The sequence below is a fragment of the Astatotilapia calliptera genome, chromosome 1 (genome assembly GCF_900246225.1).
Source record: "Astatotilapia calliptera chromosome 1, fAstCal1.2, whole genome shotgun sequence".
Taxonomy (NCBI): domain Eukaryota; kingdom Metazoa; phylum Chordata; class Actinopteri; order Cichliformes; family Cichlidae; genus Astatotilapia; species Astatotilapia calliptera.
Genome location: NC_039302.1, coordinates 21901162 through 21927159, shown reverse-complemented (window position 1 = coordinate 21927159; position 25998 = coordinate 21901162). Strand labels below are relative to the sequence as shown.

General features: G+C 41.8%; 1 protein-coding gene across 1 annotated transcript in view; it reads left to right on the top strand.

The window, feature by feature from the left end:
* Positions 1-25998, top strand: part of gse1b (Gse1 coiled-coil protein b) — a 166099-nt gene that overhangs the window by 8159 nt on the left and 131942 nt on the right. The gene's annotated exons all lie outside the window — the stretch shown is intronic.

The following is a 25998-nucleotide window of genomic DNA, read 5'->3' as shown; positions in this document are numbered from 1 at the left end:
GCAGGAATAAAGTGGACTAGACAATAGGACGTTGGAAATTAAGTCACCAAAGTGGATGTACAGTGTCAACATAAGCTTGTGTGCGTTTCTCAGCTATGAACAGGTATGTGGGAATTTTGCTTCTGCTTCATTGTTCAGCGTATCTTGATCACTTTGCCCTATTGAGTCTGTGGAGTGTACGACATGATCATTAAATTCCATGCACAGATGTATTTAAAGTTGTATTAGTGTTAATGTTTTTCTCATTTGTTATATACAAATGTCAATCGACAAATGTGCTCCCCTAAAGATGTCTCTGTTAAAGCCTTAAATATGTTTTAGATCAGCTTAAGGGGGAAAGCTGCTGATTTCACTCACCAGAATCTGTTTATAAATCATTGGAAGTACAAAGCGTTCCATAAATCTTTTGAAACTCCAGAGGAATAAATTGCCTCAAGTGATGCGACTGTTACCTTTGTATAAAAGTTGTGTGAGAACACGTGATTAAATAATTGGGATTGTTTCTGTTTAACCCATTTAAACCATTTTTTTTGTCGAATTTTGGCACCTGTATTTCTTTTTTTTTTTTTTTTCAACCTTTTTTTTGTATGATATTTTAAGGCTTGTTCAAATGTGTAAATACGGTAAATCTGTTTGTCATATATTGCTCCTCCACTTCACATGGCCTTTTTTGTAAATTCTTCTGTGTTGCTTGCATGGCGTTGCAATGTTTAAGAGTGGTTAGGCTATAAAGGCAGTCGCCCTGTGCCAGACTTAGATATGGGCACGATCCAGTAGTAAACCTGGTTTGACTGTGGTAATTATAGAGGACAGTGCAATGCAACTATAGCTCAACCCTCTCTACCAGCTGCACTCTAACCATGGCATACATTCACCCACAATCACAGACTAACACTTACATATGCACAAAGAGTAATGTTTCTGATCATTTACATACTGAACAGCTGCAAGCATGTGTGAATGTGTGTCTTTGCGCACACGTGTGTCTACCAGGTGGTTGGGAGCAATGGCAGGTGTTCGCTCTCGTGTTGGCAAAGGCAGCTGGATTGTGCCACAGCTGTGCAAGTGTGCACTCTGTGTGTGTGTGTGTGTGTGTGTGTGTGTGTGTGTGTGTGTGTGTGTGGGTGGTTTTGCACCTGGATGCAACTGGACTGTGTGTGTGTGTGTGTGTGTGTGTGTGTGTGTGTGTGTGTGTGTGTGTGTGTGTGTGTGTGTGTGTGTGTGTGTGACAGCACAGTAGCTAATAGCAGACCTATTTCCTTGCCAGACATTCAACATGTAACTTGCACTCTCAGTTGACTGGATATTATTCATTGCTATTAAGTGCTAGTCATTAGTCTTGGTCTTCTAGACCTCCCAAGTGTTGGTGAAGATCTGCCTAAATGTGATTTTTCATTCTTTGGCTCTTCCCCTTCATTTCCCACTTTGCTCTTGCCCTGCTGCCCTGCTGATATTTTTAATGGGGTGAAGAGAGAGAGAGAGAAGATTCAACCTTACCCTGCTGTCAGGACAACTGAAGATGTCAGCTGGAGACTAAAGAGTGGACTAAATATACTACACACCCTCTTCCCCTCCGCTCAGCAAACAGGGGCTCTGACTCCTGGCTCTGACCAACCAATTGCCAGATCGCTTCACCTCTTTCTGTCAGCCGACCAATGAAGAGATAAAGATGAACATTACTGGTGATCTTCTGGGAGCGTATTTTGGCTGAGGATGACATTCCCTTCTTAGATTACTCCCTCCTCCTGCAAGCATCCCCAAGTGCTGGCCGTGACCTCCTTCACCAGCACCCCCACACATGCCGCTCAGCCACCTGGTTTCACACATACTCAGTTTGTCCTGCCAGCTTCAGGACAGCTGGGAAGAAGGAGACAGAGAGGGAGCTTTGGACTGAGCCTCCCATGAAGCCAGAGACTTTTGCGTGTCTGGAAGAATCCAGACTATACAGACTAGCCTTGCCACATTTAGTATTATCTGATCTCTACACTGTACATCAAAGTAGTAATGTTGAAGTGATCGCACAATTGTGGTACTGCTGCAATTTTAGGCAGCGCCTGTTTAAAAAAACTTACTTAGGTCAGTGGCTACATTTGACCTTTAGTTTGGATTGAGGTTGAGTTACCTTTAGTTATCCAGAGCATCATGCAAACAAGGAAAGGTGATATAAACTTCCACCTACCTTTACTTAACATACCGTTAAGTGGAGAGTCACAGAAACACAAACACACATGCATGGACACACGCAAACACACAGGCATAGTCAGAAGACTTTGTGAATAGTTTCCATGGGTGAATTTTCCCCACACTGACGTGACCAGGCTATGAGTCAGAAATAAACTGATACAGTTTCTGCATCTGTCTGACAGATAGATACCACAGACACTTCCAGAAGGCCTGTCATTATTTATTTGTTACTTTTTGCCCGCTATCTCTTTCAAGCATGCCATTTGCACTGTTGACATGTTATTAATATAGGTTTCACGTGGCAGTTTACCACTGCTGGTCATGTCTATGACTTACTGAAAGCATATCTAACCTAATCCAAGGCTGCCAGCTCGGTCAGTGGCATATCCCACATGGTCAAGAGTTGTGTGCGATGTGGAGCGATGTGCTAGTCATGGTTGATGTGCAGAGCTTACTTTCAAGGCCACAGCGAAGGAGCCAGAGTGGTAAGCCACCAAAGAAGATTTGAGCTGTCAAATGATCTGAAAACCTCTTCATGTGGAGCTCCATCATTACAGTCTCATGTCAGGATTTATTGACAATGCTATTGAGTCAGAATATTTCTTAAGAGGAGCCATAACACAAACTATTGGAAAAGATGGCAAGTATAACGTTAGAGAAACCTTTACCATAAGCGTTGTGACGAGTATGATGTGGAAACCATCATCCTCAGATAGCTGCCATTATAAAAGGCTTAACTTGTTATGAAAGCTCACAGAGGCAGAGGGGTACTAGATGTATTCATGTTCCCCTCTTCTACAGGGGGCTATAAAATTGCACTTGGCTTGACTTGGGTGTCAAAGGTTGCTTTTTTTCCCCTTTCTTTTTCCTTATTCTTGTTCTTCCAGCTGTGTCCTCTGTCCATCTTTCTCCTTCTCTCCCTCATCCCCCTTCACCTCATTCATCTACCCCCCCCCCCCCCCACACACACACACACACACACACACACACACACACACACACACACACACACACACACACTCTTTGTTTTTCTCCCCACCTCCGTCCTCCTCTTCATCTCTCCCTGTGGTATTAGCAGGGCCACATGTTGCTGGCTTCTCCTGGTGGTGTGAGCCCCATGGCAGGCCCTGGCTCCAGGCTGACGCGTTACTCAGTGTGTCTCCGTGTGTGTATGTGTGTATGAGAGGGAGAACTGTAATGTGTTCCTGCATGCCTAACAGTCGGTGAGTGTGTGTGTGTGTGTGTGTGTGTGTGTGTGTGTGTGAGAGGCCGCTAACACAGTAACCTGATAGTGGTGCGGCTGAGCAGTACAGAGCAGAGCAGTGCTGTGATTTATCCCGCGGGCCCAGCAGATGGCTGCAACAGGAGTTTGTTTAAGTTTGCTTCAGAGCCGGGCAAGCAGCCAGGAGCATAGAGAAAGCTTGCCAGAAAAATGTTCACTGACTCTGGATGCCTAACCACACCACTCCCCCTCTCCCTTTTCTACCCCCCCCCCCCCTCCCGCCGCCTCTTACCCCTCACAGCCCCCTCAGTCCAACACACACACATACAGAAACACACATGCTCTTGCAGACTTTCTGTCGCTACTCTTCTTTTACCCCTCTCTAATTTCTCTCTTTCCTCCCATCTGTTTTACACACATGCTTACATACATATGCACATTTACACACACACACGCACAGGCTCTATGTTGTGTGTGCTTCTGTGCTCTTTTGGCAACATCCCTGGTGGAGACATGAGCTCACACCTCAGGAGGGGGCATTCAAACTGAAGAGGTGTCCATTCTGGTGGTGATCTTCTGAACACAACCATATGACTGAAACTTTGCATGTAGAAGAGAGATGGAGGATCTCTGGAGCATAAACACCAACAGAGGCGCATATGCAGAGCTACACACTATACCATGTGTAGATGATTTATGAGGTCCAGTTGGACTTTTTTTTTTTCATTTTAAGATTTCCACACATGGGCTTTTCTTCTGTCTCTCTCGTTCAAGCGCTTCGTGTCTGCTTGCAAAGGTGATGACAAGTTCTCTCGCATCACTTCAGGTCACCAAGGTGATAACTGATGACCTCACTGTCCACACATCAGCATCACTTTTTCTACTTTATCTGTCTCTGGTCCTTTACTTTCCTCTGTCAATCATACTTCTCTTTTAGACACAGTTTAGTGACAAAGGTCTAAGGACATTATAGTTAAATCAGGCAGCAGACATTAGCCAGGCAAAGAGACACACATTTTTTGAGCATTTTTTTAGACTGAGTTAGTGAGCAAAGCTGCAAAATGTATGAACGTTTTTAACTTGAAATCAGCACTTATGTGCTGAAGGGCTTTGTGGTTGTTGTTTTTTTTTCACTCGATCAACCACAAAGTTGAGTCCAGGTCCTTGTATGGAAGCCAGCTTTACATGTTTTCATGCAGTAAGAAATGTTGACTACATTTCTAAAAAAAAAAAAAGAAGTTAATTGACCTCCTACTTACCATTTTACCAAGTGACCTATTTAGTGAACTTCAGTTAGGTTAATTTGCATGTATGTTGTTTTGCTTATGTTTGTACATACTATATGTATAGTGTCTTGGTTTTTTAGTAGGGCATAAAAATCATAATTATATAATATCTATTATATCTCTACATTTACTTATTTGTGGATCTTAAAGATTAACTCTAGACCAGCTGTCCCCAACCATTTTATGTCCGACAATATTTTCACGGACCGGCCTTTAAGGTGTCGCGGATAAATACAACAAAATAAAACCAGTACCAAAATAATATGATTTATTCATAACACACTTGGAAATACCCAGGGAAACAGCGTAAAAAACGATAAAAAATAACGATAAAAACCCTGAAAACCATAAATTTCACACCTGAGCCTCAACTCTCGCGCCCGGTACCAAACGACTCACGGACCGGAACAGGTCTATGGCCCGGGGGTTGGGGACCACTGCTCTAGACCATTAAAAAGTTTGTCACACTGTCAGGATTTCTGTAGATTTGTGACATCTGCTAAGTGCTTTTTTTTCCCATCAGCATTATTCTATACTTTTTTCTGTCTTAAAAATAAATATTTTGTTTTACATTTTCACAGAAAAATACATATTTTTATTCTATCCATTTATTTTCCTTTTTAGGATGTTAATTTCTTTTTACTTTGCTTTTGTGGACCATATAATTAATTGTGTTTCTTTGATTATATATACACATCTGTTGAACTGAATTGTTTCTGTTCTTTTTGTTGCATTCTCATATGGTCTGTAACCTGTAACCTTCTCCAGTTCAGCGAGAGTATGAAGAAGGTGGCTATTGAAGTCATGCATACACACAAACTGTGGAGGGAGGGTGAGCCTTGTGAGTGCATAAGTATGAGTAATGTGTATATGTATGTATGACTAATTGTGTGAAGCTGTCGGGGTCATTGAGATTTGGCTCAGAACTTTATTTCCTCTAAACATAAGTCATTCTCACTGCCTGTTGTGCCTTCAGGTCAGAGACACAGCTGAATGCTATCTGTGCCGTGTAAGCATGCAGAGTTTGTTAAGGATAACAATCATATGTTTGCATTCCTGGTGGTGTTATTCTACATGCAGAACAGTTGTGTGTTGTCTTGTATTATGGGTTTCATAATTGGTACAAATTATAGAGAAGTACGAAGTCCTCTGCTAAGAAAAGGCGATAATTAATATGTCCAAATGCCAGGAGAGCTGCTAGTCTTACTCTGTAAAAGAGCAGAGAAATATTTGCAAACTGTTTTATTTTACCTGAACAATATGTAAAAATAAATAAATAATAATAATAATGATAACACCACCCAGCTATTAAACCCTTAATATCTAATGTGTCCTATTTGAGTTTTTGAGATTTCTACATCATCAGTGTGATCCCCCCTCCCCCCTTAGATAATCTGCACAATACACTTAAAGCAAATATATTGAATATATTTAATTCATTATTTATAAAGAATTGTCAGAGTGATCAACAAACACACTTAGAATTTTCTGGCAGTAATTTGATGTTTCTGGCTTTAATGGTTATAAAACATGTCTTTCAGCTCATTTGCGACATTTAAGTGCAGCTGGTAGAGAGGGACATTTAATCTATGTCTCTTCAGATTACAACAAATAAACATGCAGCTGTGAACAGGGGAATCGATTTAATATGCTTTTAGATCATTATTTTAAAATGAAATGATGCTTAAAATACAGACTTGCAAGGGGACACCAGCTGTACCAGCAATGAGTTCTCAGAGCACATGCATCTTTGGTAAAACTTTGCAACTGTATCCTGCATGTTGACAATATCCCTCCACAGAGAGACCCATATAAACACCTGCCAAAGGAGTTAAAACCACTTGTGTGGTAGTTCTCGCTACAGTGGGGGCTCGATTTCAAGTCATTTTTCACCAAAGTGCTTTCCAATTGATTAGTATACCAAATTGTTATAACACACAAACTGACTCACTGATGTTATCTATAACTTAAAATGACATATTGGTGCCCTCAAGTGCTACTACAGCCAACACAAAACATTTTTGTGTGCTACTGCAGGCATTTGATTTTAAAACCCACTCAAATATGAACAGGTCACAACGAGCAGGAAGGACAAAAGGAGGAGACGAGTAATAAAGATCAAAGTGTTTGTATGCACTGTATCTTCCCACAGCTGTGCTCCTTGATACCCTCAGAGGAGAGCGAGGTCACAGCAGGTCACAGGTCAGGTAGATTAGCAACCTGCTAATGAATATTTATCTGTCAAGATTGTACTCACTTGACACAGAGGTGCCTCTTATCAGACTCATTCCTTAATTGTGCTCGTGCTCTTATATTGCCTTCGTGTGGCATATATTTTTAAATCAGCATTGTAACTTGGATATATACTGAAGGAGAGTTTATTTATTATGTCTTTATTCTAAAATTTCATTAGGCCAGTTTGATGTAGGCCAGCATTTAACAACTTGGCACATGCTGACACTAAATCCTTTTTGCATTTCTTTCTTTTTAATGGATTTATTATTGTAGGGTCTTTACCTTACAGTATAAAGTACCTTGATTGAATTGCTTTTATCCAATGCACTCTAGGAGGCAGGCATTGGCGGTTTGGTGCACAAACAGGAACAGTGAATTACTCATAGATCCCCTCCAGACACGTAAATGAAATATATGAATGTGGTTTGAAGTAAGCAAAATTCTAGTGTTTTTCAAGTGGATTCTGCATCTTTTAAAGATAGTTTATTTTATTATTCATGTCCTCGCTATTTTGTGTATATAACATACTCTGTTGGATCCAGACCAGGTGGGCTTCTCTGTGAGCCAGTTGTTGTCCACCTGTCGGTCTGCCTGATGAGAGCAATAAGCACAGCAATTTCTGCAGACCAGAGCCTCAGACAGACTGACGCTGGCTGAACAGTGATCAGATGCTGTTTGACTTTAGCTCAATGTGAAACATGTGTCCTCAGTGTTGGACTCAGTGCAGGCCTTGAATGAGCTCCCACGATGCACGGCTCCACAGGTGTCAGAGTCGTCCAGAGTTGTGTATGAGGTCTAGTTCAAACGTGCACAAGCATATTTTTTTTCCTTTGTCCCTTCTTTGTTCTCCAAAATTTGTTTCCTCTACACAAGCACAAAACAAAATTGAAGCATGCTGTTAAGAGCAAGAATCAAACAAACAGGCAGAGATGTCACTTTAATCCAAAGTCAAGTTGGCCAATGAGAAGCAGTAAATAACAGATAAAACCTTCCCCTGTCTATATGTTTACACTGCAAACATTTGTAGTTGGAAAGCTTTTCCCAAAGCTACGTTTTCAATGACCTTTAACTGTTTGTGGGGGGAAAAAGGAAAATGCAGGGATAAAGGTACAGTTTTAAAAATACTATCATAGGTGTGGGTAGGGCTGGATAAGGTTGCAATTGTGTATGAAAAAGAGTATGAGCTTTCCAGTATCTGTCAGTACAGATCAAAGCAATTTTTTTCTCTGTTGTTTTCCTGTACTTGGCTGAGTAAGTGTGCCTGGACTCAGAGCTGCTTTTATGGAGTGTTGCTGAGCCGGTCAGTGGTCTGGGCCTGCATGCATGGCTGTGGTCCTGTTGGATCTCTGTGATAGGCTGTTAAAGCCGACTGACAATCCCGCTTTACAAGCTGCTATACATCAACCATTAGACCTGCTGCAACCGTGGGAACACAGACATATGTGTTTGTACATGTGTGTGGGTCTGAGTCAGTGACTTGCGGGGATCTGTGTGTAGCAGAAACAGGGCCTGCTGCTGAATGATAAGGCCTGCTGACCTTGTAACCTCAAACTCACTGTGACGAGGTCATATCGAATTACACCTAGCCAAATGTTCCCTGTCTGCGGGCTTTAACACAGGAAGGTCTAACCCCTGGAACAGAAACCTTTTCTAACCCAGTGATGGATGGTCGTCTTCTCCTCAACCTCATGTCCAATAAACACAGACAAATGGACAAACAGGACACATGACCACAGCGGAGGACTCGTGATATGAAGCTAATCTTTTCCTTGTGAAAACAATACAGGTTCTGTTTAACTGCAGAAGATTGCAAATTGGCATATGCTGCATATTTATTCACTACATTATGAGGTGCTTCCTGTTTTATGAAGGTACACCAGCCTGACTTATTGGTAATAGAATAGACGAATCATAAAATGTGAATTCTCAAATAATTTCTTTGTGAAGATTACCAAGTGTATCTTTGTCGTTGCTCATATCGAGGAATAGGCTAAATGTGAAACTCCTCGTATCAAAGTCTTATCCTGTCTTCCTTCTCTTACCCCAAGCAGTCATGGCTGATGGCCACCCCTCCGTGCGCTGGTTCTGACAGAGGTTTCTTCCTGTTAAAAGGGAGTTTTTTTCCTTCCCACTGTCGCCAAAGTGCTTGCTCATAGGGGACATATGATTGTTGGGTTTTTCTCTGTATGTATTATTGTAGAGTCTGTCTTGAATTAAAAGTGTCTCTCAGCATGATAATAAACTGAAACGATCAGCTTTTTTAGAGTCAATCACTCTGTCAGTAAAAAAATGTGTTAACATTTTTTGCACGATTTCCATTAATCTCCTAGCTTATCGTGTGCCCACCTGGTGTGTGTCACCAGGACATATAGGTGAGAGTGGGGGGACGATGTGTATGCAGGAGCAGATTTTTCCCTGTGTGTGGCATTGTGTGGCTCAGCCTTGAGGTAAATATTTGAAAACTGCAGGCACCATTACGAGAGGGTCTGCTTTTGATGGGGTGATTTTTGTGTGAGGCCAAGATGATGTCGACTTGACCTTAGTGCATAATAGAGAGCCAGGAGGCTGTCGTATAGAGCAGTGAATGTGCAATCATTTCTTACATTCAGATTTCTCAGTTTGTGTTTAATCAAAGTTAAATTACTCAACACTTTGTTTGTGTTGTTACTTTTGAAAGTTTCCACTTTGTTCCCTCCGTTGCTTTTTCTCCTACTGCTTTACTTGTTGAATATTTTGCCCTTCACTTTGAGAATGAGCTTCTTTTTGCGCTCCATGAAGTGGCAGCAGCTTGCTTACACCTCCACCCAAGCTGCCAGGACTCCTCATTCTGGCTCTGGATCTTTATATCTTCGTTTTTTTCCCTCCTTCATTTTCATTCTAAACTCTAAATCTTCCTCCTCCACCTCCTCATTCTTCACCTCCTCTGTCTCCCTTTCAGTGCAGAGCAAGCCAATCTTTTCTGGCGCCGGTGCCGCGTCTTTATTTTCCCCTCTGGAGGAGTCAGATTTATTGGTCCACTGTTTATTTTTATAACTAATTTTAGCTTCTCATTACTTATGTATCAGCATTAGGCGAATTGCTTCTTGTTTTTTTTTTTTCATTTTTGGTTGTAAAAGGTAGTCAGTGTGAACGACTCAGTAGATGAACTGGTATAAATCGTGTGTTTATACTTGTTTGAGTGTGTGTGTTTATGCGGCCTTATGTGTGTGGGTGTGCGTGTGTTCAGTGCATGATTCAAGCACAGATGTTCTCAAAGGCTCCAGTTTTTAGGCAGTAGTTCTCCCTCTTCCCTCAGAGAAAAAAAGGAAGTATCTAATAAAAGGCGGGTGTATGAAACGGAATGAGTCATGCAGACCCGCACAGAAGGAGAGAAAGAGAGCGAGAGAGAGAGAGAGAGAGAGTCGGCTTCCATCCATCTCTCAGAGCTTGTGAGAGAGAGTGAGTGAATGAGTGAGAGAGCGAGGCAGGAAGCAGGGAGGGAGGCTGTGCCAAGCTGGAGCTGAATTCCTGCCAAGAGTCTACTTGTTTGCTCGTCTGGCTGGAGCCAGAGGCTGACCTTATTAGCTAGGAGGGCAGCCGTCTTATTAAAACACATCTGGCGCTCAGGGAGCCCAAATAGTCCTCATATTGTCTTCCTGCTTGCTCCTGACCTTGCGTTACCTAGCAGGAATGCTGACAAGGGCTTCACGCATCTGTTGAGAGTTTCACCAGGGTCTTTCTCCCCCTCCTTTCCTCTCTCCACCCCTCCTTTCCACCCTCGCTGTCTTTGCTGGCGCCTGCACGGTAGCTCTGTGGGACCTGTTTTTTTTCCTCCCCCCCCCTTTTTTCCTCTTCCATCCCACCCGTTTCCACACACCACCCCTCAACACCACCTAACTACTCTTCAGGATAGCGTCCTAGTACCCCCCACAGAGGAACTTTTTTTTTCTTACCCTGCCAGGTTGCTGTGTTGATACAATTATTCCTGTGTGTATTTGTTTTATGAGGGGCTGTAACCCAGCCCTGTTTAAATAGCTCTTTGCTGCTTATTTTAAAGCGGGGATGGTGCCGGGTCCAGGTGCTGCGGGCTGTTTTGAGTGAGGTTTTTTTTTATTGTTTCCATAGTTCCTTACAGGACAGAAGGTGTCGGGAGCTACAAAGACACTGAAACTTTTACTGTACAGGAACCTGATCCCAGCTGGCCGGTCACTTGATGTTTCAACACTGTGCAAAACGATTTATTTTTCACTGTCCTCCCCCACCTGTGTAGAAAACTTGAAGTCTTTTTTGGGGGGCGGGGGTCGTGTTCATTGTGAGGACTGAGTTGCTGATCGTTACAGTAAAGGTGTGTGTGGAGTGTTACTCACTGCCCTGTAAATGAAACCAATAATGTATCATTACTGCACCTGTAAGTAACTCTAAGCTGCTGCAGATGGAAGTGAAGAGGTGCACTTGACACATCAGTGTCACAGTCAGTGATTTTTCCCCTCACACTCCTGTTAGTTCACTCTACACTCACTCTAATATAAATTCACTTTCACTTATTTAACTCTGTCAAACGTGTCTCTTGGTTGGTATAGTGCCTTTACTTTTCATCTTGTGTGTCTTTACGACAGCATCAACCGTTACCCTTTAAACACGGGACCACCACCACCACCACTTATTTCTTCTCTCTCCTCCGAGGTGAATCTCAGCCTGTTGAATTTTCTTTTGTGGGGAGCACCAGCTGAGGAACTGTATAAGATTGCAGAGTATTTAAACAGATGAACATGAGCGATATCAGTTTCCTTGAGCAAAAAATGTGTGTTTACAGTGACAGAATCACATCTGTGATTTAACATCTGTTTGATGATGGAGTCTGGATTTACTCATCTCACTCATAACACCACTCGTTCTCTCTCTCTCTCTCTCTCTCTCTCGCTCTCTCTCTCGCTCTCTCTCCATCATCTGGCTACACTGGACATCTTGCTCCCTTTTTCATCTGTCTGGCATTTGTGTGCGAAAGCTTTGCTTTTGTGCATAATACAGCATATTTGTGTGGTTTTGCTCAGGCTCCACAACAATTACGTCCCTGTCTCCACACCAACACCAAAGCTATCGATGAGTCATTTGCAAACTTATACATGCTCCGTCTGCTGATTCACATCTTATTGTCTTTATTGGTGCCACTGTAACTCACTTTTTATGTATCTATGTGTGTGTGTGCTGTTTTTTAATGCAGAACAGAATTGTCACCGCTGGGAATCTGCACTTCGTTTACACACCTGCATTCTAGCACGCACACAAATACTTGGCTGGTCTAAATACTCAGATTACTCATGTCCTGTGAAATCTCTGTCATCAGCTGAGTGCTGTTCCCTGTTTGGCTACATAGTTTCTAGAGACTGTTGTGAAATGAGGAGTTCTGTCTTGCTTGGGATTGGCAGACAGAAACACACAGATGTGAGCCCGACGTCTAAAAACTACAAGGTAAGAAAGTGGCACATATTGACCACTAACTCTTTCACCTCTCTCACACACAGACAGCCTGTGACTTTGGATAAAGGCTTTATTTTTCTTCCTTTGGATGTTAATGAACTTCACCGGCTCCGGATTCTTTTATCATTATCTCAGCTGCATCTTTTGCTCTGTGCACGCACCACAAATACACACATCCATCTATAGCTATAGCCCTGAGTACTTATGAGAGTGAGAGAAAAGGAGAAAGCCAAATGTATGCAGTGAGAGTTGACCGTATGGACCCTGCATCCTTCTTGGGTGATTCCTGACATTCTCTGCCCACCACAAATACACTCATTTTGCAGGGCACGTGATAGCTCTGCCTCATTACACTCACAAAGATATCCTCTTTCTGCAGCATGCTTATCTGCTTCACAGAGCTCTGTTGCAGACTAAAGATCCAATTATTAAAGCTGCAAGGGCTAATCTAAACACGCAAAGTAAGATGGATCACGGTCCTCTTTATTGTAGATTGTGTGTGAGAGTGTGTGTTTTGCGTTGGTGTCTGCCAGCTGTAGGGTTGTTAAGTGGGGGTCTCTTCCTCTCTCCATTGATAGAATAAATAACAGCACTTCCTCTCTCTACTCTTTGACTCTTCCTGTTGTCCCCCAGGTGGAGGAGGGGAGGGGGGACATGCCACTTCCATAGCCCTTTCACTGTCTTTTCATATTCTATTTTGCTTTTTCCCCCCTGACACGTAGTATCTGTATTCTCTCAGAAAATCCAAAACTTTGTAAAAAGCAGACAAAAAAGGGATGTGGTTAGGTGAAAAGTTCAGTTTAGAACAATAGTAATTTGAATAAAAGACACAAGTGCATTATGCCTCAGTCCCTCCTCACTATTCTTTAACCATCATTATTTTCAAAAATCTGTTATATATTTGATATAAACATTCACACTTGCCTTGGTGGTATATGTACTAACTATAAATGAATTATACCTGTATGGCTTTATAGGAAATGTGCGCGTGTGTGTTTGTGTGTGCGTGGTGGCCAGGTCCTCAGCATGGGAACAGCTGTTCAGAGCAGCACTGGCCACACACACATGGGTCTGATTAGCACTTGGTGACTCCATCCCTCCCTCCCTCCTGCCCTCCCTGCTCACCTCCCTCCTTTTCAGCGGGGGCCGCAGCATGCTGGCGGCACCAATAATTTTAATGCCTAGTCTGAGTCTGCCAGGAGCAGAGGCATGTGTGTGTATGCGCCCGCACACTCGCTGTACACAGACAACGCTTACACACAGAGCAACACAACCACCGAGTCTTGCCAAGAGAGGGAGCACAAAGCTCTCATGCCTTGATCTGCTCTTTTCCTTTATCCTCCCCCTCCCCTCGCTCTTTCTCTGTCTCTCTGTTTAACCCTGACCTTCTCCTTTCCCTCCTCATTCACTCCCTCTCTGCCACAAATCTTTTACCTTAACAAGTTCAGAGGTGACTTTTGAGGGTCTTCACATCATGTACTGCTCTACACTAATCCCCTTGTATGTTGTATATCGGTTCTGTTTGTCATCCAGGAGGAAATGTCTTTCTATAGCAAATGGTAGATGAGGCAGATACGAGGAAAAGAAGTGTAATAACTCACATAGGGAGATAAGTGTGTGAGAATGAGAGAAGGGAGATGATTAGGGGTGAGACTGGGGGGATTTGGGTAGAGGTAAAGGTTATAAAAAGGTTAAGAACACAAGAAGGAGAAAAATGGCAAAAAAAAAAGGTTTGGAGTTAGGAGAAAAGGAGAAAGGAGTGAAGAAACATACAGCGTGAGAGACAGAGAAGGTCACATGCAAGGGAGTACAAGTAAGAAAAGAGGAGGAAGAGCCCATCATGACTCGTCAGTCTGTCTCCACTTAACACAGTGTCCCTGTTTCTGTGCATGGCTATTGTACTAATAAAAGCAAGACCATGACACCAAATTTAATGTAAACACATATTGTATGTGTCTATAATAGAAGCAAACTCTCTGCAAGCAATAGAGGGTTTTATTTGTACAGTAAAAGCTATATTTTGGAATAAAAATAGAATAAACGTAAGATTAAGAACCCTACATTGTAAATGGTGTACATTTAAATAGAGCCTTTTCACAATGGAGGTTCTTTTGAACTCACTAATGATGGCAGAGCTGCTGTCCAAGGTCCTCGCCTCCCAATTCAGGTGCAGTGTCTTATCAAGGATGCTTTGACATTTGAAGGAGCCAGAGATCAAAATGCTATTTTAATGATGCTATTTTATCCTGTGTTGGACTTTAACATCCCCCCCCCACCCCACCCCTCTCTCCATCTGTGTGTCTTTCCCTATCTCTGTACTGTATGTACTTCCTGTCAGGAAGTGCCACACAGCAGACAGACATTCCAGTTAAAGAGTAAATCGGGACATTGTTGCCAATTCCAGAAATCAAGACCAACGGCGTCTGCTATTGTTGCTTGATCTGTTCAAAGAGACCGAGGTCAGGCCAGATAATCAGTTTTGGCTTCCTGCTTCTGGAGACATCTTGTCTTAAGGACAAGGTGTGCATTTTATGAGTCATTTTTAGTTTGTCCTCAGTGGAATTCTCCTATCTTTAGCTGCAGCTCCATATCATTAATGTTTGTCTTTCAAGAAAGTAGTTTTTGACAGCTTTTTTGTGGATGTGTAATAATATTGAAAGCCACCAGATGGTGTGATTGCTCCATGCAGGAGCGTTTTATTGCTAGGCAAATGCAGAGATGGAGATCTCCAATTAATGAAAATATGGAGACACCAGTAGGTATGCAGCCAGGGTGTAGACCTAAGCATTTGTTCTCTAGTCAAAGCAGGCTAAAAGTAATTGCCTGGGCTTGTGTGTGTGTTTGTCTGTTTACATTTGCATATCCATTAGTGTACGTGTGTGCGTGCATGCGTGTGTGTGTAAATAAGCTTCCTTGTGCAACAGTGCAATAGTTCTAGGGTGGCTTGGAAACTGTGCATGAATGTATGTGTGGTTTCTGAAGAGTGGGGATATGGAGCAGCTGTTTAAATGCTTTGTATGGTAATTACTGTGTGTGTGTGTGTGTGTGTGTGTGTGTGTGTGTGTGTGTGTGTGTGTGTGTGTGTGTGTGTGTGTGTGTGTGTGCGCTTGCGTGCGCTTGCATATGTGTTTGCATATGTGTGTGGTGTATGGTGTCATCACTCGGGCTGTGTTGTGGTAGACTCTCGGCTCCACACACCAGGCAAGTCTGTAATTACTCAAACCAGCGCTCATACACACTGTAAGCTTGTACAGTCTGTGGTCCTAACTCTCTTTTCTCTCTCTCCTAATCCTCTATCACTCTAGCCTAGCTCTTTGGTTTCCTTCCTCTCTCTCTGTCTTTCTCTCCCTTAAAGTCTTCCTCTGTGATTCCCAGTGTGGCCTGAGCTCTGGTTTGGCCGTGAGATCTGTCTCCCGTGTTTTGCAATTTGGACTGCATCGGTGCTTCAAACCAATTCGCTTTCATGCCCATGTTTCATTGACAACACACACAGAGGCAACATAATGTACTGGCCTCCCTGACCAACTTGACTCAGCCAGGAAGCCAACAACACATTTTAAACAGTGAGCTAACACATGCCAGGCAGGTTTTGAAATTGTCCTGTCAGCATTGTGCTCCACTTGAGTGTGTGTGTGTGTGTTTAAGCCAGCTGTCTGTCCAGTTCACCCACACCTGGGTTTGCAGATGGTTGCCTTCAGCCTGTTTAACCTCCCGGTCTTGATTTTAACAGAGACAGGACGCTTTTGTCCCAGATCTCTTGCTATTGCACACACTAACATCGAGCCTGACATATAACAGGCTTGTAGCTTTGATTATGCCAAGATGTGTGTTCTTGCTTGCGCATCACTCTTAGCTCTGTTTGTATGTGTGCGCTTTTGTTCCTATGTAGTTTCTGCCAGCAGCTGTCAAAGGACAAAAGGCTAAGCCACATCTCTAACCAGTTTGAGAGCTTCCCTATCTCTGCTCACACAGACAAGGTTGCCACACACACACACACACACACACACACACACACACACACACACACACACACACACACACACACACACACACACACACACACACACACACGCACTAATATCGAAGAATTCACATACTGCACATACATACGTGCTTCTGCACTCCAGTGATGTATATTCCTGTTTTACTGTCTCTATTGCACCACCACCCCCCCACCCCCAAACGCGCGCACACACACACACACACACACACACACACACACACACACACACACACAGAGATACACAGATTCCCTCTCCCAGCGTGGCTAAACTAGATTAGTGTGTATAAAGGCTCATAATCCCTGCTGCCTCCCCAGCAGGCAAAGAGGAGCCTGTCCTCCAAATTAGGTTGGCCTCTCCGGGTGATGAGTGGCTGCCAGCAAGGGTCCACTATATTTGTGTGTGTATTTTTGCATTTGTGCACGTGTTGTGGTTCACATGTCTCTGTGGCTGCTGTTTCACTTGTCCACATGTATACATTAAGTCAAAGGAAAGATAAATTCACAGTGGCACTCTGGACCCAGTGGTTTAGTTCATATTTTTATTTTTATTTTTAAATCTTGCTAAAGGTCACAGTACAAAATTTGACCGAATGGGCAAAAGGGTGAAGTTTCCACTTAACAGCAGATTTTGATGTTACAGGGTGTGCCATATGCAATGCCTTCCAGCTTAGTCCATTACTTTGGACAGATGTATTTTAAATATTTCTGTCGTGCCGTTGCAGAGAAAATAAAACTACTTAATTATTATAACATAAACTTAACTGCAAGTTTGCAGTTCTATGCATTTTGATCTTTTGGATTCTGGCTTGTGGCATCTCACATAATTTAGTTTTTATTTTCTTGAAATAAAACAACCTCAGTTTAATTATTTGGGAGAACTGCAGCAATCCCTGTTCATGCATGGCAGTATTTTCCGTGTCTAAGAGAAGACGGTTTAACACCGTTTAATGTCTTATACCCTTTTGAACTAAGGATTGATATGAAGCCCATTTCATTATGTAACAGTATAATACATGCAGGACAACTCAATATGTAGAAGTAGCCCTCTTTTACTATCAACCAGAATCCCACCTCATTTTTTTTATCACTGGCAGAAACCCAAATTCTTCTTCTTTTAGTTATTAATGTAAAGTCAGTTATAAATAAAGCTTAGCACTTATCAAAAAGGTATACTTTTCATGATGTTTATCATTATTCTTTTGAGTACTTACTGATCTTCCCTGCTGCATGCATGTCTAATCCAGCCCCAGTAGTTGTGATCCTGTAATTATTGTCCTTCTGTTACCCTCTGCTTATCATCATGATTCAGAAGGCTGACTGCTACACCAAGGCTGTATTAGCTATGGGGCAACACTCTTTAGGGTTTTTAGTGTGCTAATAGCGAAGGGCCCATAGGGATCCACAGTAATTGGTCTTTATTTATGCTGAGTGAAGGCTATGATTAACTAATATCACCCTTGAGTGTATACACAAACACACACATTAATACAAACAAATGCACATCCAGTCACACACATAAGTAGATCCCCTCATATAGTGTGTGCACTTGTGAGATTGAGTGGAGAATTGAGCTAATCCCTGGTGGCAGGCTGAATGCTCTGCAAATCTACCAACAGGCAGTAAAAAAAGGCATACTTTAGTTCACTTACAGTACCATAGTGGATTCTGCTACAAGAGGGGAAATGTTAGCAATATAGTTTTTTAATAGTTTTGCAACAAATCATAGGTTATAGAGAAATAAGTTTCTTGCTGTGTGTGTATATATCAGCAAGAAGACGATCGTTTTCTGACCACTGCCAAATGCCACTAAACTGCTAAGGTGTCCGTAGCATCAGTGAAAAAACACAACGTATCAATGTCTTTGCATGCGCTATTTATCTCTATCTCTGGTGCAGCTAATGAGCTGGGGGCAGTAAAGGCCATGCTTTGTCTTTTGAAGAGACAGACGGTAAGCAGGGAAAGTGGTGTGTGTTGGGCTTCAGCCTACTAAACCTTCACACATGAAGGCACTCACATTCTGGCTGTGTTTTCATCTGCACTATACCAACCTGCATGTGTGTGCGTGTGTGTGTGTGTGTGTGTGTGTGTGTGTGTGTGTGCTTACTGTCAAATCCCCACAGTGGCAGTATTCTCATGTGTTTACTCCTAGTATAGAAACTGAACACCGGCCTGTAATCAGAGCTGCAGTGACTGGCTCACAACAACAGTGTTCCCTCATTATGGCTCCAACAGATCACCTTTATCTCCTGTGTGTGTGATTATGATTCCCCCCTGTTAGCCTTCCAGGCAGCAGTGGTACATGTGGGTGTAGTCAAAGCAATCTGTGTGTGTGTGTGTGTGTGTGTGTGTGTGTGTGTGTGTGTGTGTGTGTGTGTGTGTGTGTGTGTGTGTGTGTGTGTGTGTGTGTTTGTGTTTTACAAGATCCTGGCCTGGCACTTACATTTGTGCAGATTCTCAGTCATTCATGTCATGGTAGTCAATAGTGCTTGAAAAGACAGCAACTGGACTTTAGGATCGTTTTGCCTCTCATCCAGGCTTCTTCAATTCTAAAACAACTGATGGAAAATCCCAGGTATTTAACCTCTAGTGGGGGACGGTTTTGGGGTTCGTGACCTGCTATTAATCATTTGAGTCATCAGATGAGTCATGAGTTGAAAAACAGCATGGGTCATTGCTGTCACCAGGGCCAAGATTTGAAAGATCTGTAAAGCACTGCCCCACCCCACCATTATATGAGCTGTTGAGGTCACCTGAGGCAAGTTGTGAGAGGGGGTTAAAATGCTTGAGAAGGGATCTCCTTAGAGGGCATGTTTTTAAATTTTCTCACCAGCAACTGAATGTGAGGTATAAAAGAGGGAGAGTCATCAATTATAATTTCCAAGTGCTTACAAATAGATATTAACTCGATCTCAGAGTCCTGAACTGTATTGATATGTGAGAGGTTCAGTGGTTTTTATTTTGTTTGGGAACATTTTCAGTTTAATTTATGCGCATTTAAAACAATTTTTAAATCACACACTAGGTGCACTGTATTAAACATTGATTGTAGCTAACGGAGTGCCTGGTTAGGAGTAGGAGAACATGATCAAATCCTCACCATACTGTTTGCTTGAAAATGAAAGCTTGCTGTTGTCATATTATGACCAAGATAAATGCAACAAATAGCAGTGGTCCTAGAATGAAACCCTGGGGTACTCCTTTAGTTACTCTGGGGAAGCTATATGCGACTCCTTCTACCTGCACCTGAATAATTTTGAAAGGTTTCAAAATTATTCAGGCTTTGACACAGGCTTCGCAGGAAGCCTGTGTCAAAGCCTTTGACTAAATCAGTAAAAAGGATTGCACAGTGTTGCATGTTACATAATGAAAACAAGCAAAGACATTATATTTTTAAGGCTGCTAAAGATATTTTGTAATTTTCCCTGAAACCTGATGATTTATCAAAAGGAAGTCTTTTAGTTGTTCACTAAGACGAATTTCAAGCTCCCTAACAAAGTGTAGAAAGATTAAAAAGATATGTAACTAGCAGAGAAATAGTATCATCTACTAGCCATACAAAGAAATATCAGGGCCTGCTAATGTTCTAGGATCTATACAGGGAGTGCAGAATTATTAGGCAACAACCATGTTCTCAATGAACCCAAAAAACTCATTAATATCAAAGCTGAATGTTTTTGGAAGTAGTTTTTAGTTTGTTTTTAGTTTTAGCTTTTTTTGGGGGATATCTGTGCAGGTGACTATTACTGTGCATAATTATTAGGCAACTTAACAAAAAACAAGTATATACCCATTTCAATTATTTATTTTTACCAGTGAAACCAATATAACATCTCCACATTCACAAATATACATTTCTGACATTCAAAAACAAAACAAAAACAAATCAGCGACCAATATAGCCACCTTTCTTTGCAAGGACACTCAAAAGCCTGCCATCCATGGATTCTGTCAGTGTTTTGATCTGTTCACCATCAACATTGCGTGCAGCAGCAACCACAGCCTCCCAGACACTGTTCAGAGAGGTGTACTGTTTTCCCTCCTTGTAAATCTCACATTTGATGATGGACCACAGGTTCTCAATGGGGTTCAGATCAGGTGAACAAGGTGGCCATGTCATTAGTTTTTCTTCTTTTATACCCTTTCTTGCCAGCCACGCTGTGCAGTACTTGGACGCGTGTGATGGAGCATTGTCCTGCATGAAAATCATGTTTTTCTTGAAGGATGCAGACTTCTTCCTGTACCACTGCTTGAAGAAGGTGTCTTCCAGAAACTGGCAGTAGGACTGGGAGTTGAGCTTGACTCCATCCTCAACCCGAAAAGGCCCCACAAGCTCATCTTTGATGATACCAGCCCAAACCAGTACTCCACCTCCACCTTGCTGGCGTCTGAGTCGGACTGGAGCTCCCTGCCCTTTACCAATCCAGCCACGGGCCCATCCATCTGGCCCATCAAGACTCACTCTCATTTCATCAGTCCATAAAACCTTAGAAAAACCAGTCGTGAGATATTTCTTGGCCCAGTCTTGACGTTTCAGCTTGTGTGTCTTGTTCAGTGGTGGTCGTCTTTCAGCCTTTCTTACCTTGGCCATGTCTCTGAGTATTGCACACCCTGTTGACTATTTTGAATGAAACACTTGATTGTTCGATGATCACGCTTCAGAAGCTTTGCAATTTTGAGACTGCTGCATCCCTCTGCAAGATATCTCACTATTTTTGACTTTTCTGAGCCTGTCAAGTCCTTCTTTTGACCCATTTTGCCAAAGGAAAGGACGTTGCCTAATAATTATGCACACCTGATATAGGGTGTTGATGTCATTAGACCACACCCCTTCTCATTACAGAGATGCACATCACCTAATATGCTTAATTGGTAGTAGGCTTTCGAGCCTATACAGCTTGGAGTAAGACAACATGCATGAAGAGGATAATGTGGACAAAATACTCATTTGCCTAATAATTCTGCACTCCCTGTAAGTCTGAGGGATATTAATATCAAGGGCTTACTATTGATGCACTCTTTTCAGAGGACAACACACAGAAACGTTATCACTATTCACGCTTGTGCTCACAACTCAGGAATGTATGTATTACATATTTATACAAATACAAGTTTGTAGTTTCACCATGTTGCAAGGCCTCTTCATTGTGGGTATGCATTTCCTGCATGCCAGATATGTAAAAGAAAATAGTAAGTTTTGATCCCCAAGGCAGCTGCTAGCCTTTCTGAAAGCTCTAAAGAATTTAAAGGCTGAGAAGTATTTCACATTTTAAATCAGTTTAAGGTGATGTACATTTGTTTCCTAGTTGCTGCTTCTGGTCTGAGATACAACTAATTACTAAAGTTACTCAACTGAGGTGCACATCAGTTTCATCTGCATCCAGCCGATATCCATTATTGAATTAGGGTAACCTGGTCCCCTCCTCATCTTCCCTCCCTCGCTTCTGATTCTTTTTTCCTTTTTTTTTTTTTTTTGTTATTGCATTACACCCCACACCCCACCTCCCTGCTTTATGTGGCCCAGTAATGAGACAGTGACAGATTACCCTAAACCATACTCCCTCTATGCTTCCACCCCATCCCACACACACACACACACACACACACACACACACACACACACACAAAGAGCAAGATAGAGGCTTGCAGAAGTTCAGTCTGTGTATGTGTGCGGGCGTTCAAGCTGTGTTTGAAGTGTGTAAATGTGCATGCTTAGGTGATAAGAATATGGACACAGTTAATATGGTACAGACTCAGTTTCTAATCCCATGTCAGACATTTACTAATAGGAATCACAGGGTACTACCACATAGTTGTGATCATCCAGCATTTTAGTTATGTGGTTAAGATAAGATAACCTTTATTAGTCCCATGCGTGGGAAATTTGTTTTGTTACAGCAGTGGACAGTACAAAGTTGCATAGAAAAATTGGAGAAAAACCACTAGAATAAGATATCAACAAGATACTGTACACAATAGAATAGAATAAAATAAAAATTGTAAAATAAAATAAAAATAGATTCTTAAAAATCTCAACAAATACTATCCTATAACATAAATATTATAGTAATTAGCAAAAACCTATCCTACGGGATTTTTTCCCCAGGACTGTAGTGCTTTCTCAAATCTTTCATTGCAAATTTAGTGGGACACAAAGGACACATTTTTGTAACTGAGTTATGTACAGACAGCATACATTGAACATGACACATGAACGAAATGCAGAGAACGTAACACTGCATTTGCAAAGGGACAAACAATATAAGAATCAGAAGAATTGGAGATTTATAATAAATGTTTTTGAAAAGCACATAGATGCTAATAATTGCTGCATGTGTGCTGATGTTTGTGCAAAGTGTCGCTCAGATTAGCCCACGCGTTAAGGCCGAGAAAGGGTACAGACATATATTCTGTACTTACACACTCTGTGATGATTGTGTATAGATATATACATGTTAGACTGACAAAAATACTGAATTGAATTATTAAAACTTTAAATTTTTTAATTTTAAATTAAAGTCTTGCATTGAAAATATGATTGAAGTAAATATAAGATAACTCTAAAATGTACAGTAAACTTCAAAATAACATAACTGAGCATTACATCCCTTCAAGCAAGCCACAAATTCAAGCTCAGTCCTGGCAGATCAGCTATCAGTGGCCTACAGGTGGTGCACATCTGCAAGCCATTTTGCATCCTGCCTCTAGCTCATCTCCTCCTTTCATCCAGTATCTAACTTAACCAAAGTCATATTTGTTGTCTCTGACATCAGCTATCTTCTGTGCTGGGGTCTTTCTGCTGATTTCCTCTGCCTCTGGCTTTGCATGTATGTACACAGAAGGGCAGGGAGGTACACTCATCCCACTGTATGCTTTTCACTCATACAAAAGAGTGGGGAGGTCCCAGAGCGGAGCTACACCACTAAATTTTCTGGATATAAAAATAACACTCTATTGACTATAGTGGCTCTGAGCTAAACATGTTTATTTATTGTTATAAATATACTTCTGTTCAGCATTTTTTTCCTGTGTGTGGTTAGGTTAAAACTTCTTTATATATTTTATATACTACTGAGTAGTTTAATCTACAGTAGTACAGAATACTCTTAATGTTTTAATTTTTCTAAATCAGCAGGTAGAGAGGTTTGCCAGTTTACGACCTAAATGTTGAAGTGTCATTTGTCAGGCAAAAATAGCTTCATGCTCTCTGCCTTTGAATGTGTTTTGCATATCACTGGGCGAATGAAGGGAACACTGTAAAGTTTGCGTTGCTGAAGATACATGATTTGTTCTAGCAAAATGATATTCTTCAGAAAATAGAAAAATAAGAACTATATTTGTTTACTATAGTGTTAACTTTCAGAGTTGATATGTCACATGACTCTTTCTGTATGCTTGAGCATGCATTACACTATGTGTAATTTAGAGAGGAGGGGTCCAATTTCTTGCGCTGTCCCTCACACGTGTGACTGGTCAAGGTTTTATATACAGCCTCCCGTCCCCGTGTTTCTCATTTCTTTTGTCTTTTTATTTCTTTGTAATGATTTCATGCCAGTCGGTCACCTTATTTGTTTGCTCCACGCATTTATTATGTGTTTAACGACATATACACACATACAGTTCTGGTGCTGGAGCGGTCTGCTCCGCCTCTGGCTTACTGTTGTCTCTTTGTCTCAGAGCACACATTCATTATCTAATCTTCCTCTATGTTTAATTTACAGCCTCGGCTGCTGCTGCCATATGCTCCTTTTGTCTCTGCCTGCTAGCACACTCTGTCGCACACAGTCTGTCTCACACACACACACACACACACACACACACACACACACACACACACACACACACACACACACACACACACACACACACACACAAACAAACAACTCTGTGTAGCTTTTCCTAAACCTCTATCATGAGGAAAAAATAAATAAAACAAACAAAAAAGAAAAAATGCCAAAGAGAACCTGCATGCACTCCCTTTAGCAACGCTTCTCAACCTACCTACAAGCTTGTGTCGACACAGACAGAGGCGTGTGTGTCTGATTATGCCTTAGTGTGTTTGTGTGCACTGTCAGATGTCCAGGCGTTCAGGCAGGGTTGCCTGAGGTGACAGATTAACCTGTTTGAGGTGAGAAACCTTTGTACTACACAGTATTATTACGTCTTTTCCATAAATAAGCCGTCTTCTTACACCCGCCGCTTCTTTTTGCCCTTTCCTGTAGCCTACCTTTATCTTTCATTGTCAGAATCCCATTGAAGTTGTGGCATTTTAATTTGGAGCAAGCTTCTCATTTTAGTACTTTTTTCTTCACTTTAACATTGAAATAAATTCTTATTTATCTGTGAAAAATGTTACTAGTTACTCATTACTATTAACTAGTTTCAGTTACTTAATAGAAGTATTATAAACTTGGAGTAAAGAGTAAAATTTTTCTCTAAGCTTGGGTTTGACGTGAAACATTTTAATGCTGACAGCGTTTTCACCACTCTTAACCAAACTAAATATAGCAGATATTTATTGAATATCCAGCACAGAACAGATTCTTACCTTATGACATGGCAATCCACCTTGGCATGGACGGCTGGTCACAAAATCAATACTCAAAATTTGATCACATACTGCTTATTGAATGAAGCCTGTCTAGAGACAGGTCCCTGTAGGCCGTCCTGTTTTTAATAGTGTTGGACTCGTATATGTACCAACTGCTTTGCTGACCCAACAGCATTCCTGCACTGCAGAAAGATGTATATTTGTTTATTGAAGGGAATACTTTCATATTTACCCTTTTTAAAATCACCCAACATTTTGAAGAATAACAGTAATTTGATTACATTTTTTCCTGCATCTGTAACTGATTATGGATATACTTAGTGTGAAATTAAATTTCATATGTAATTAGTTACTTCTCGGCACTGTCTGTGGGTAAGGCAGAGCTGAGTTTGCAGACTCTGTGCTCATCCAGGGGCAGCTAATGTAGTGTCAGTGTGAAATATAAATGGGCCAAGAGCAGCCATGCTGTAGATTAGCACTCCCAGGCCTTTTTACACAGTGACATTGTGTGAAGAGCCTCTATCCTTATTCATTTTCATGGCTCTGCAGTCCCGCTATTGACTCTAAGTGCAGCAATGCAACCACCTACTCTAGTGCATTTGGGAAATATAATGAGCTGCAGCAACAGGAATTTAAATACAGTGGAGTGGTGAGGGCAGGAGATGTGAGAGGATCACACAACTGTAGCGGGAGAATATGTTTCATGTTTGTTTTTTCTCAGGATCAAAATGAATTAAGGCATTGTTCTCCGCTCACTTTGTCTCAGCCACTGCAGTTTTTCTTCATATATAGCCTTCTTTCTTTCACAAGCTACTTCCCTTGCTGTCCTGGCCAGTAACCCATGTTTTGAAATGACGTATTCAAACAGTTAGACACTTTCAACAAGGGTGTGTATGTGAGAGAGACAGGGAGACAGAGAGTTTGTGGTTAGCAAGGCTTTCTCTCTGGCTCCAGAAGCCCTGGCCAAGTTAGCGGTGAGGTTTGGCTCATTTCTCTCACACAGTCTTCCACACACACACATGCACACATGCTGTCTCCTTCCTATACCTCTCTCTCTCTCTCT